Source organism: Xenopus laevis, chromosome 5L (genome assembly GCF_017654675.1).
Source record: "Xenopus laevis strain J_2021 chromosome 5L, Xenopus_laevis_v10.1, whole genome shotgun sequence".
Lineage (NCBI taxonomy): Eukaryota > Metazoa > Chordata > Amphibia > Anura > Pipidae > Xenopus > Xenopus laevis.
Genome location: NC_054379.1, coordinates 8019284 through 8033571, shown reverse-complemented (window position 1 = coordinate 8033571; position 14288 = coordinate 8019284). Strand labels below are relative to the sequence as shown.

Below are 14288 nucleotides of genomic sequence, written 5' to 3'. Positions count from 1 at the left end.
GCTTGGAGGCAAGTTTTTTTTGTTGTATAAAACCAGATGTACTGCCAAACAGAACCTCCTATAGGCTGCCAGTCAACACAGAGGCTACCCAATAGCCAATTACAGCCCTTATTTGGCAACCCCAGGAACTTTTTTCACGCTGGTGTTGCTCCCCAATTTATTTTACAATTGAATGTGTCTCATGAATCGGATGAGAAACCACCTTGGGCATAAGGGACAATCCTACAGCTACCGATGAACCAGGACTCCCAAATATTCCACAACAGATAAAGGCTACACTAGTTTTACTAGAGTTCAAAACTGGAGGGCTAAGTGCTGCGCATTCATTCTATTTACTGTACATTGTGTTCTTTGGGATCTCATCAACTGCCAATCACTAGAGGGGAAAGAAGCACTAAACTGCCACTTAGCTGTCTACACAAAACCACTTGTTAAACAATTTCCATACACAAACGACAGTGTGAAGCCTTTTCAGGTTTTACAGAGTTCTTATATTGGGAATTATTACCACCGACAAGTGAAATTAAATAATACCCCCCAAAAAATGCAGGTGATAAACTCCATCCATTACAATTTGTCGGTGAAGTGCCGAGTCCCCGCTGAATATCTTTTCAGCAAAAAAAATAAGAGAAATTGTAAGGGGGATATTTAAGGTACAAATGTTTCTATTCCACCTAGAAAATAACTTGATATCCCTGTGATTACTCCAATAGCAAAAGCACTGATAATATGTAATAAATGTAATTTTGTCGCTCTGGCTTTAAAACATTGTAGCTCTGAAGCAAGAAAAGTTCAATTTACCTGTAAGGAAATATAGAGCAGCCGGCACTAAATTGAAGGTTGCACAGACAGAATAGAGATTCAGATCAAGATAAATCCACATAGTAATATCCGTCTTATTTTCAAGTGACTAAATAAAGTCAATTCTGACGGAGCTGAAAACGAAAGCAGCCGGCGAATTGTTAGGAATAAAAATAGATGATTGCAATTCAATTCTCTTATAAGGGTCTAGTGGCCTACAGGCAAAAGGTGATGGTCCGCCCCTTTAATAAAAGTCTTAAGGGATGATTTATTATTATTATCACTTGTATTTTTTTGCCTTGGTCCTTTTATTTTATCCACAGTGTTTTTTTGTCATTATTCCTTTTCCTGATACAATAAAAAGCTCACCAGGATTTAGGCTATAATTTTTCTAAAATTCACTATCCATAAGTGTAAACTACACAGAAAATAAAAATAATACAGATATAGGATCCGTTATCCAGAATCTCATTATCCAGAAAGCTCTGAATTATGGAAAGGCCGTCTCCCATAGACTTCATTTTATCCAAATAATCCAAATTTTTAAAACTGATTTCCTTTTTCTGTGTAATAATAAAACAGTAGCTTGTACTTGATCCCAACTAAGATATAATTAATCCTTATTGGAAGCAAAACCAGCCTATTCGGTTTATTTATTGTTTACATGATTCTCTTGAAGATTTAACATTATGAAGATCCAAATTACAGAAAGATCCATTATCCAGAAACCACAGGTCCCGAGCATTCTGGATAACAGGCCCCATACCTTTATACCTGAAAGTTGATTAGAATTACAGTTTCTACAGTTTCATAAAGTCAGCAGACCCAAGACTTAGGTACAGATCTGTTATCCGGAAAGCTCCAAATTACAGGAAGGCCATCTCCCATAGACTCCATTTTATCCAAATAATCCAAATTTTTAAAAATAATTTCCTTTTTCTGTGTAATAATAAAACAGTAACTTGTACTTGATCCCAACTAAAATATAAGTAATCCTTATTGGAGGCAAAACTAGCCTATTGGCTTTATTTCATGCTTAAATGAACAGACTAAAATAATGGAGATCCAAATTACAAAAAGATCCCCTATCTGCAAAGCCCCAGGTCCTGAGCATGCTGGATATCAGGTCCCAGCTAGAATATAAAAAGCCAGCCTCTGCAACGGGTGATCATTTGTGGGACAGAAATATAAAGCCAACAGCTGATCAAATGCCTGAGCCAAAATTGGACAATGATTAAAATCTCCTAGAATTAGTAGTGTCACCACAGTATCAATATAGTTCCCCAATCCTAAGAGTAATTAGAGTCCAGTTGCAATTAATTAAGATATAATTAAGAAAATGTCACCTTGGGACTAATGGGGGTCCGCTAAAAATGTATTGAGAATGCTTGGGACCTGGGGTTTCCTGGTTAATGGATATTTCCGTAATTTGGATCTCCACACCTTAACTCTATTAAAAATGACTTACAAATTAATTAAAACCAATTAGTTGGTTTTGCTTCCAATAAGGATTAATTATAAAATTATATTTTAAAAATTCTAATCATCTATAGGAAATGGCCGTCACCTAATTCAAAGCTTTCTGGATAATGGGTTTCCAGATAAAGGATCCCATACCTGTAACGGTGTTGAAGCCAGATCAGGTTTTACAAATCAAGGAAAGTGGCATCATTTGATTCATGATTCCCTTCAAGAGACCCACTTTGTCTGTTAATCTGTAACCTCCTTGTTCCTATTCACTAAACACACACAATACTTTAGGCCAGTGATCCCCAACCAGTGACTAGCAAACAAATTCCAGGCTTGGAGGCAAGTTTTGGTTGTATAAAAACCAGGTGTACTGACAAACAGAGTCTCCTGTAGGCTGCCAGTCCTCATAGGGGCGACCAAATAGCCAATCACAGCCCTTATTGGCACCCCAGGACCTTTTTTCATGTTTGTGTTGCTCCCCAATTTTTTTGAATATTTGAATGTGGATCATGGGTCTAAAAGGTTGGGGATCCCTGCCATGATAGCACGGGGGAAGAGTTTGACATCACCCTAGCCTCTCTTTAAAACTGATTGCCAAACCTGTAATTGAGTAATAGCTTGAGTGTGACCCTGGCTGCCCTTTGTTCTCTCATTTCCGTCCTGTAATGTTACAGTATATAGTGAATAAAGTACCCCCTCTTGTAAAATATAAGGATATTATAAGTTACCGAGAAGTTTCATGACCATATAAAAACACGAGGCCGAAGGCCGAGTGTTTTTATACAGGTCATGGAACTTCGAGGTAACTTCTAATATCCTCATATTTTGCAACTGGGGGTACTTTATTTATTATAATACACAAATTTCAGTGAGTCATGTGACAGAAATGACATCAGAACTCACCATTTATAACTGATGACATCAGAACTCACCGTTTATAAGGATATAATTTACAAGATATTCATGGCTTTTGTGTATTATAATATATTATATTCTGGGTTAATGACCAAGTGTGCCAAAGGAGATGTAAAGGGAAACTTCAGGCGTATCATTAGCAATCACAAACTATTTGGTTTGCCCCTAGCTTGTGCAGAGAGATACAATATATGGTCAAATGTATTTGGACACTTACCTGTCCTACATCTCAATACAAATCCGATATGAGGTTGGTCCTCTCTTTGCTCTTTAAATAGTTTTTATGCTCTACTCTTCTGGGAAGGCTTTTCACTAGATTTTGGAACATTGTTACTGGCATTGCCTTTCATTCATGAGCAGAAGGTTGGGCACTGGTGATAGGGATCAGGCCTGGACTGAATTCAAGTTCATCCCTCAGGTTTCAGTTGGGTTGAGGTCAGTAGTGATGTGCAGATTGAGTTTCCCTTGACCCTCCCAACCTGAACCCGGCTCGGCCCGCTCTGTCCCCTATTTAGGGGAGGGGCAGTTGCGAGTTTATAAATTCAGGGGCTTGAAGCCGGCAGTTTGAGGTCATCAGCGGGGAGAGCAGAAGGGAGTGCTCAAAGTGCCAAACAAGTTTTCCCACTTTTCCAAAACTCTGTATGGACCTCTGTGTAGCTACGGACTTCATGGTGCAGAAGCAGGAAACAGCCGAAACTGTTGCCACAAAGTATAAAGTACAGTAAATAATGTCATTGTATCATGTAGTGGCCCCTCTGTAAGAAATGATGGGTGTGGCTTAAATGGCCAATATTTTAATGAGAATTCTAATAATTATATATACCCCCCATATAGTGTTCTATACAAGTATGTAACCACAGGACATTCTGCGGGGAAAAGTTCAAACTTGAGTGGTCCTTTAAGGGCCTTGAGGCATTAACTGTAGTGTGAAAACCTAAAGGTTGCCCACGTCACTGCAAATAAGCCAAACCAGTAGCAAAAAAAAAATCAAATGCTTGATGCGTTCAAATTCCTTAAATAAACCTAGGAACCATGATACACCTTCAAATAAGATGGGGGTCATTGTCTTCTCCAATGCCGTGATATCATAAGAAAGAGGGAATCATCTTCTCTGCATCCCGTGTAGAAGAAACAGTTTAGCCCTAGATGGTTTTGCATTAGAGAAGCTTCATTACTGTTCTTCCCCTCTCCAAGGTTTTCAGCTTCTGTTTTATTGAGGCATCCTGACTACATAGCCCAAAGCAACTCGAGGCAATGATTCCCCCAGTGGCATGCATGAGATGCCCGGCTCTTCTGCAACTTACATTATGGCTGGATTTGCCCTGAGACTTAGAAAATATCTGAGGTCTTTGGAGAGTAACAATGTGGTTTTTTTCTTTGTTTCAGCCAGCAATATGAGCCTCTGGCATTTTAAAGTGCAAGTCATTAGCGTTCACAAGGGTGATGTTAATATGTCTGTGTTTCGATCTTAAGACGTATTCCAGTTGCTTCTGCCACAACAATCTCTGCCACCTCACTGCTTCTGACGTCCCACGTGAATAGACGATGCTTCTCCATGCCAGCAGGAATCACCATTGACATCAGCTTAGACCTCTTGCAACCTGATTTATTCTCCTCCATGGAGCTGGCATTGGCTTTGAAAGTCATTCCTCTAGCAGGGACAAAGTCACTATATAAATAAATATATACGAATTAGAAGAGACCAGCACTTCAGTTTTCTTCAAATAAAGTGATTTACATAGATTTTACATAGTAAGTTAGGTTGAAAAAAGACACACGTCCATAAATTCAACCTTTTATTAACTTTTTTTAACTTGCCTAACTGCCAGTTGATCCAGAGGAAGGCAAAAAAAAACATCTGAAGCCTCTCCAATTTGCCTCAGCGGGGGAAAAATTCCTTCCTGACTCCAAAATGGCAATGGGACCAGTCCCTGGATCAACTTGTACTATAAGCTATCTCCCATATCCCTGTATTCCCTCACTTGCTAAACACCATCCAACCCCTTCTTATACCTATCTAATGTATCAGCCTGTACCCCTGATTCACTTCCCAGCTCTCCCTGTAACACCCCTTTCCCTCCTCTAATCTCATTGGCTCCCTCCTGTCTGCTGGGAGGAGCTACTGGTGAATAAAGCATCCGACCCTTCCTTGTACCTATCTAATGTATCAGCCTGTACCACTGATTCACTTCCCAGCTCTCCCTGTAACACCCCTTTCCCTCCTCTAATCTCATTGGCCCCCTCCTGTCTGCTGGGAGGAGCTACTGGTGAATAAAGCATCCGACCCTTCCTTGTACCTATCTAATGTATCAGCCTGTACCCCTGATTCACTTCCCAGCTCTCCCTGTAACACCCCTTTCCCTCCTCTAATCTCATTGGCTCCCTCCTGTCTGCTGGGAGGAGCTACTGGTGAATAAAGCATCCGACCCTTCCTTGTACCTATCTAATGTATCAGCCTGTACCACTGATTCACTTCCCAGCTCTCCCTGTAACACCCCTTTCCCTCCTCTAATCTCATTGGCTCCCTCCTGTCTGCTGGGAGGAGCTACTGGTGAATAAAGCATCCGACCCTTCCTTGTACCTATCTAATGTATCAGCCTGTACCACTGATTCACTTCCCAGCTCTCCCTGTAACACCCCTTTCCCTCCTCTAATCTCATTGGCTCCCTCCTGTCTGCTGGGAGGAGCTACTGGTGAATAAAGCATCTGACCCTTCTTATACCTATCTAATGTATCAGCCTGTACCACTGATTCAGGGAGACAATTCCACATCTTCACAGCTCTCACTGTAACAAACCCCTTCCCAATATTTAGCTGGAACCTCTTTTCTTCTAATCGGAATGGGTGACCTTGTGTCAGCTGGAAAGACTTACTGGTAAATAAATCATTAGAGAGATTATTATATGATCCCCTTATATATTTATACATAGTTATCATATCACCCCTTAAGCGCCTCTTCTCCAGCGTGAACATCCCCAATTTGGCCAGTCTTTCCTCATAGATTTTCCTTTTACCAGCTTAGTTGATCCTTGATAAAGCTCCCAATGGGGACCAAAACATTAGATACAGCATGTTATAAAATAAATCACTTTATTTGAAGAAAACTGGAGTGCTGGTCTCTTCTAATACTAGGGATGCACCGAATCTGGGATTCGGCCAGGATTTGGCCTTTTTCAGCATCATTCGGATTCTGGCGAATCCTTCTGCCTGGCTGAACTGAATCCAAATCCTAATTTGCATATGCAAATTAGGGACGGGGAGGGAAATCGCGTGACTTTTTGTCACAAAACAGGGAAGCAACAAATGTTTCACCCTTCCCACCCCTAATTTGCATATGCAATTCGAATTTAGTTCGGTATTCAGCCAAATCTTTTGCAAAGGATTTCGAGGGTTTGGCTGAATCCAAACTAGTGGATTCGATGCATCCCTATCTAATACGTATATAAGTCATATTGACTGTGCACCCAGGAAGCAAGTAACATTAGAGTGTGAACACTTGGACTCAGGTCTGGACTGGGAGTCAAAATAGGCCCAAGCATTACAGTACAGAGAGGCCCAATAAGCCCCACACCAGACTCAAATCGGTTGTGTTTATCAAGTTTTCAAGCGGAAACCACCGAAAAAAAACCCCAAACATCATGAAGGCTACAAACATCTTTAAATGGTTGAAGGGACCTCTGTCATTGACTCCTACATGGCCTTGACAGGTTGTGTGAGAGTATTTTCCGATTTCGAGCTATTTCCAGCTTTAGGACCTGAAACAAATTTTTACTGAAACTACCTTCAAAAACTCAAATTTTTGGAGAGAAAAAACATCTCTAGCTTTGATAAATAGCCCCCCTTAATGAGAGACGCCAAATCAGCTTTCCTTTCCCTATTGCACCAAAAACATATCTTCACTTTTTTATTTTTTGGAGATTTTTTTTTAGAAATTCCCTGGGCATGTGCCTTTGGCTTCCTGTACAGAAAATATGTCCCTTGTTTCCTCCCACACTCAAGGGTTTTCTTTGTTGGTGTAGATTTGCCAACATGCCATACACAGGCAGATTGACTTGTTTGGAAATTTGGTCAACCACATGGGGCAAATGATAGAATCACCCAGTGAGGCCTATGGAGACCAGTTGGATGAATCTGCAGCAATGTATCAATATGCTCTTCGTCTAATAGAATTTTCAACCCTGGCCAAATTTTGCCATATATATATATGAGAAAGGCTAGATTGCTAGCCGAACTGTTAGGGGCCGATTCACAAAGGGTTGAATATCGAGGGTTAATTAACCCTCGATATTCGACTGGGAATTAAAATCCTTCGACTTCGAATATCGAAGTCGAAGGATTTTAGCGCAAATAGTGCGATCGAACGATCGAAGGATTATTCCTTCCATCGAACGATAAAATCCTTCGAATCAAACGATTCGAAGGATTTTAATCCAACGATCGAAGGAAAATCATTCGATCAAAAAAAGTTAGCCAAGCCTATGGAGACCTTCCCCATAGGCTAACATTGAGTTCAGTAGCTTTTAGATGGCGAACTAGGGAGTCGAAGTTTTTTCTTAAAGAGACAGTACTTCGACTATCGAATGGTCGAACGATTTTTAGTTCGAATAGTTCGATTCGAAGTCGTAGTCTTAGTCGAAGGTCGTAGTAGCCCATTCGATGGTCGAAGTAGCCCAAAAAACACTTCGAAATTCGAAGTTTTTTTACTTCGAATCCTTCACTCGAAGTTAGTGAATCGGCCCCTAAGTCTCCCAGTAATAAATTCAAATATCTATTTATACTACCTGTGTGTGCGGACTTCATTTCTATTTACATATACTGTATATATATATATGCCTTTCGGTGTCCCTCCAAACACAGGCCAGAATGAAGCTGGCAGCTATTATAGGACTGTGTATGGCCACCTTTAATTAATTTGCTACTGGAAAACTGACCCTAGTGTGTTGTGTGAATAGGAACCTTAGATTGTAAGCTCCGGTGGGCAAAGGAATGACAAACATTCTCTGCATAGGGAGCATAATAATAACAATGATGTCCAGCTATTGCTACTCTACAGATCTCTACGTCCAGCTCTCCTTTTTATTATGGTATGTGCTATAATTACCATTTCCCTGTACAAATAACAAGAGCCAATTTACATTAGGAAAGCTCTAATGCCGCTCTCTACTCTCTACGCCAGGCTACAAACCCAAGTCGTTAATCCATCGCTATCACATCACATTAGATGCCAGAGATTAAACTTTCTGTCGTTTAATACGCCACTATCCAGTGTTGGACTGGCCCACAGGGATACCAGGAAAACTCCCGGTGGGCCCAGGTGTCAGTGGTCCTCTTGCTTCTAAACATTTGGCCTATTTCATGGTCATTCCTTATTTCTATGAGAACAAAGAGACTAAATAGATTGAATAATAGATTAGGGTTAATCCACACGAGGAGATTCGGGGAGATTTTGTCGTCTGGCGACTAATCGCTTCGTCTTTTGCGCGACTATCTCCCTGAACTGCCTCAGCGTTTTTCCCCATAGGCTACAATGCAAAGTCGCCTGCACTAATGCACACGCGGCAATGTGTTTTCGGCGAGTTCGGGAGCTAGTCCCGAGTTCGGGGAGATAGTCGCGCAAAAGACGTGGCGATTAGTCGCCAGGCGACAAAATCTCCCCGAATCTCCTCGTGTGGACGAGCCCTTATAGTATGTAAAGAAAAGAGACAGGAGAATAGAGGTTACATGAGGAGAGGAATTATAATAGTACTGAGAGTGGGCCCCTGATCTAAGGTCTTTTGATGGGCCCCTGGTGTAAGATTTTTGGGTGGGCCCCTGGTTTCCCAGTCCGACACTGCCGCTATCTGCACAATATACGGCAACTTCTTCACCGGGGCAATCTAAGTGCCAGCTGCACGCCGGGTCCTGGCAGAGTGACAGTTTTTCTCATTTTTCTTCTCCCCATTCGTATGCTTTTCCAAGTTGTTACATTAACAAATTTGCACTGATTTCTCTCGCTGTCGTCTAAAGACCACCTTGTAGGAAGACGGTGAATTTTTTACGGCCTCCCGTGGCTGATGCACTGTCTAATGTCACAAGTGTCGGCTCGCATTACTTCAGGCCGGCGTGAGGAGAATCGGCGCTGCTCTTGCTTTTGAGCTTGATTTGACAGAATCAGTCCCTATGCTCGCTCATGGCACTTACCAGTTAGTCAGCCTTCCTCGGGGAAGAGGATGACGAAGGGGCCAGATTCCCTTTTCAAATCAACCTCTGTCCCCTTAGGAAACTGTGCTGCATTATTAAATCCTGTAGATGGCTGCCTCCTTGTTAACTCCTGGGTGCCAGGCTGCGCTCCTCTCACTGGGGCAGATTCACTAAAGGGCGAAAGTGGCCAACGCTAGCGTCAATTCACCGGAAATCCCATCCGCAGGGACATCACGAATTCAAACAGGCGTAGAGGACAATTCGCTAGTGAAAGAGACCATTGCTATCTTTCATTCACACTCTATTGTTCTGGTGAATGGTCGTTACTCCGCAAATTCACTAAAGTGTGAATTTTACCGAACGTTACCTCTTACACCAGAGTTGACTTCCCCACCTCAAACCAGGCGACCGCTAAAATGAAGGTACATCCTCCTCAATCTTATGTCAGTGACATCATATCCTGTGAGCCGGAAATGCATTAAAGTTGTAAAAAACGCTGGCGACTTGGCCTTTTTTTTAAGCAGGATTGCCTGCAAAAGTCATAACTATCAAACTTTTTTGTGTTAGCATTTCCCCCAGACATTTGAGGTGCATGGAACATTCATTTCAGGGTGGGCTCATGTGTGATCTCTTTTGTCTTTCTTTTGCTTCCTTGGACAAGTATAATAATAAGTGGCCACTTTAAGCATTTGCACCAACGTCTCTAATAAAGACGTCCACATGACTTTAATGTACCCGCCCTATTCAAATTGACCTAAGCGTAAGTGGGCTTATGAAGTTTCTCTCGGCGGAAGCGATCGATGGCATCATTTTGCTTTGAAACGCTCGCACTGCCAAAGTAAGTCGCCAGCTTTCGACGCCTAGGACGCAACTTCGCATTTTAGTGAATTAGCGTAGTGGTAACTAATTTCCGCCTGGCAAAGTGGTGCAAATTCGCTGGCAACAATTCACCCTTTAGTGAATTTCCCACTCTGCTTTTGCGAGGGACAAGTAAGGGCAGATTAGTGGGGCTCAACAAGGGTACAGCTGTGTAGCGGGTATACCAGGGTACAGCGACAGAATGGGGGGGCTGGTCAGGAGCACAGGAGGCCAGGACCTGCCGGCTGTAGGGAGCTGGTTTGGGCCGGCGGGGCCCGCCGTTTTTTTTCCCAGTGTCCCGACGGCCCAGTCCAACCTAGCCAGGGTATAAGGGTGATCTTATATTATCATTTATATATATAGCACTGAGAAGCAAGAGGCCCACTGACACCTGGGCCCACTGGGATACCAGGAAAACTCCCGGTGGGCCCAGGTGTCAGTGGACTTCTTGCTTCTAACCATTTGGCCTATTTCATTGTCATTCCCTATTTTTTTATAGGAACAAAGAGGCTTAAAGGAGAAGAAAAGGCTAAAAGTAAGTAAGCTTTATCAGAAAGGTCTATATAAATACACCAGTAATCCCTCAAAGTAATGCTGCTCTGAGTCCTCTGTCAAAAGAAACACGGCATTTCTTTCCTTCTATTGCGTATACATGGGCTTCTGTATCAGACTTCCTGTTTTCAGTTTAAACCTCCAGGGCTAGGGCTTGAGCATGCTCAGTTTGCTCCTCTCCCTCCCTTCTCCCATCCCTGCTGTAATCTGAGCTCAGAGCTGTAAGTGAGCAGGGAGAGACTCAGGCAGGAAGTGATGTCACCAAGCTTAGATGGCGGCTTCTATCCTAAACAAACAGAGACAGTGTCTAGAGCTGTTTACTCAGGTATGGTAAAGCATTCTGCAGAATAAATATAGTGTTCTAGTTTGCACTTTTGTGGCTAATCTGTTGGCAATAAACCGTCTTGGAGCTTTCCTTCTGCTTTAATAATGGAAGAATAGAGTATAGTATGTAGAGAAAAAAAACTATAGAGGTCTGACAATGGCCATAGGCTCATTAGCTGGAGAGTATACTCAGTTGGCCAATGTGTGGCCTCCTTTATATACCCTAATCCACTAATTTGAAAAAATGTCTAGATATTGTGGCCATATAGTTTATTTGCTGCTGCCACCTGAGGAGATGCCTCCACCTTACTTCAAACCCTGACACTCAAGTGCCTCCTCTGTCATAAGTGCCCCATTTAAAATAATCTCAGTGTAACTGTGACAACAGTCTGGTGGCTATTGAGGAAATCCACATCCCCTTCTCTCTTTGTTCTCTGCTTTTCCTTAGCTATGACCTGCTGGATTCCCTCGCATTGACGCAGGAATGAGCAGGCTCTTTTCTAGAAGGTAATGTATATTTTAGATGAGTGCTTTCCGCCGTAGCCTTGATGGAAACGTTTAATATGAACCTTCATCCTATGTCAGTCATTAGCTCAGCAACCATTTTAAAAATTCATGTTGAATATCAGACGGTGTTGCTCACAACGGGCAAAGCAAAGCTTTCTTTTGTTTTGTCTTCGCCAATGGAAAGTCTATGCCGGGTCTGAGAGGGTTTGGAAGCCATTAGTCAAGGGATGTGACCCCAGCAGCCCTTCAGCTTTTAAACTGACATAAATAGGGGATTTTATAAGAGGGAAACATGGATATAATACTGTCTGAAGGCTCTAAAGCTTAAATATGTCCAATGTATCCCCCTTCTTTATATAAAATATACATGCCCTGCTCCTTGAAATAGAAAAACATGGCAACCCAAGTGTAAACAGATATCATCTTGGCAATAGATGAATTTCCCTTAATATCCTCTTATAGAATATTTCCCCAGTAATGGGAATCTTATATTTCAAAAACATCTTTAATATTACAAGTATGAGATCTTTTAAATGCAAACCTGTTATCCAGAAAGCTCCAAAATATTTGACCGTCAACTCCTAGAGAATTTGACCGTCAACTCCCAGAGAGTCCATTTTAAGCAAATCTAGTCTTTTTCAAAATCATTTTTAACCATTTAGTTTTTCTCTGCAATTCTAACAAAGTACATACAGGTATGGGACCGGTTATGCAGAATGCTCAGGACCTGGGGTTTTCTGGATAAGGGATCTTTCCATAATTTTTGATCACCATACCTTAAAGGAGAATTCAACCGGTAACATAAAAACCCCTACCCTACGTAGACCTGCACATCACTACTATTGAAGCTAGAGCTGCCTGTGCCCCGGGCAAGGTTATGGAATATAGGTTTCCAGTTTTAAGCTTCGTGTTGATATATGTATATCATTTTATGAAACGCTGCATCCAATTTCCAGACATATGTACCCATATGAATTTTAGATGCCGCTGCCATCCCAACATCATGACTTATTTACTTTCTCTTTCATGGGAAACGGAGCAGAGACGGCCGTGGAGCGTTAAATCTCTCCGTAATTGAGTTTAGAGAGGCCAAGTAAGTGAAGAGGATGTGGGAAGAGATTAAGAGAGAGTTTCCCGAATCCTAACTGTCAGCTGGTGTTAGATCTCCGCTCAAACAAGTCATGCCCTGCTGCTCCTGCTAAAGACTGTGCCAAACGGGGGGTCCGACTACTGAGCCGCTGCTCGAAAAGGAAAAAACTCAACAGCTGCGCGGTGTCAACTGGAATAATGATCTGAGAGTCGGCCCCTGGGGATAGAGAACGGGGTCCTGGCCCTGCTATAAGGTGTCGCATCTTTCTCATCTGCTCAGCATGAGAGTCACCGAGGGTCCTCACTGGGACACTGCAGGAATCAACAATTGGAGTCACAGAGCTAACACTCTTTATCACTTAGAGGCACATTTATCAAGATTCGAATTTTGAATTCAGGTGAGTTTTTTTTAACTCACATGAATTTGTTTTTACTCGAAATTCGAGTGGAGGGTAATGTGTGAAAAAAAATCAAATATGTCGAACTGGGATAAATTTTACCGACCCGAAAACTCGATCAAATTAGTTTGGAATTCGTCCTAACTCGATTTGAAATATACTCGATACTTGATTTCTTTTCTTTCATTCCATCTAATTTTTATCTATTTAATGACATCATTTATACTCCACCTTTTGTAGATAGCAAATGACTAGTGATGGGCGAATTTATTCGCCAGGCGCGAATTCGCGGAAATTTGCTGCCGAAAATGGGCAAATTTGCACCATTTCGTAGAAAAATTAGCGAATTTCCCGCGAAATTTGTGAAACTGCGAAAAATTCATGAAACATCGCCGGCGTCTTGTTTTTGCCGCCGGCGTCCATTTTTTCCGATGTTTCATGAATTTTTCGCAGTTTCACAAATTTCGCGGGAAATTCGCTAATTTTTCTACGAAATGGTGCAAATTTGCCCATCGCTACAAATGACAAAGAAATAACAATATGATATGGTTGTAAAATGAAATAGGCTTAATTCAGTACAGTACAGTGTAAAAGGCTTTAATACCGTAATATGTCATTTTGTTTTTCTTTCTTTTCTGTATGTTATTACAAAACGAAATAAAAATATTATTTTAAAAAAAAAATATCGAATTTGAACTTTCAATTTGACCCTTAACAATAATAATAAATCTGCCCCTTTATGTACATTTTTCTCTATGTTGGTAGCAAAATATAACAGGGCTCCTTTTCTGACAGTGGGGAAAATTGCCTCAGTGCAGTAACCCATAGCAACCACTCTGACATTGACTTTTTTTTGGTTTTACCAAAGCAGATTGTTGCTATGGGTTACAGCATCGGGGCAAGTTTACCTGTGAGCCTCACAACTGACTAATAACGGATAGAATGTATACAACCAATACAATGCAACTGTCAGTTTTTGCTCCATATTAATGTAATGACGACAACGTTGCCCGGCCAGACTGACTATATAATCATCAGATTTTCTCTGATTCCCCTTTCATGTTGCAAAGGGGAACTTGTCCTCCTCGTAATGACTGTGAACGGCAGTAAATCCGCTTGCAGAGTCACTTTACTTGGTGACAAATGAGCAGTTTCCCGCGTCGCCTCCTACACAATCTGGGACAAACATATAGA

At 41.7% G+C, this 14288-nt stretch overlaps 1 long non-coding RNA gene across 1 annotated transcript; it reads left to right on the top strand.

Moving 5' to 3' along the window:
* Positions 1–10722: 10722 nt before the first annotated feature.
* LOC121393515 lies at positions 10723–13112 on the top strand. The gene is made up of 3 exons (XR_005961129.1): positions 10723–10759; positions 11549–11607; positions 12650–13112. It is a non-coding gene; the product is annotated as an uncharacterized LOC121393515 (long non-coding RNA).
* Positions 13113–14288: the final 1176 nt, after the last annotated feature.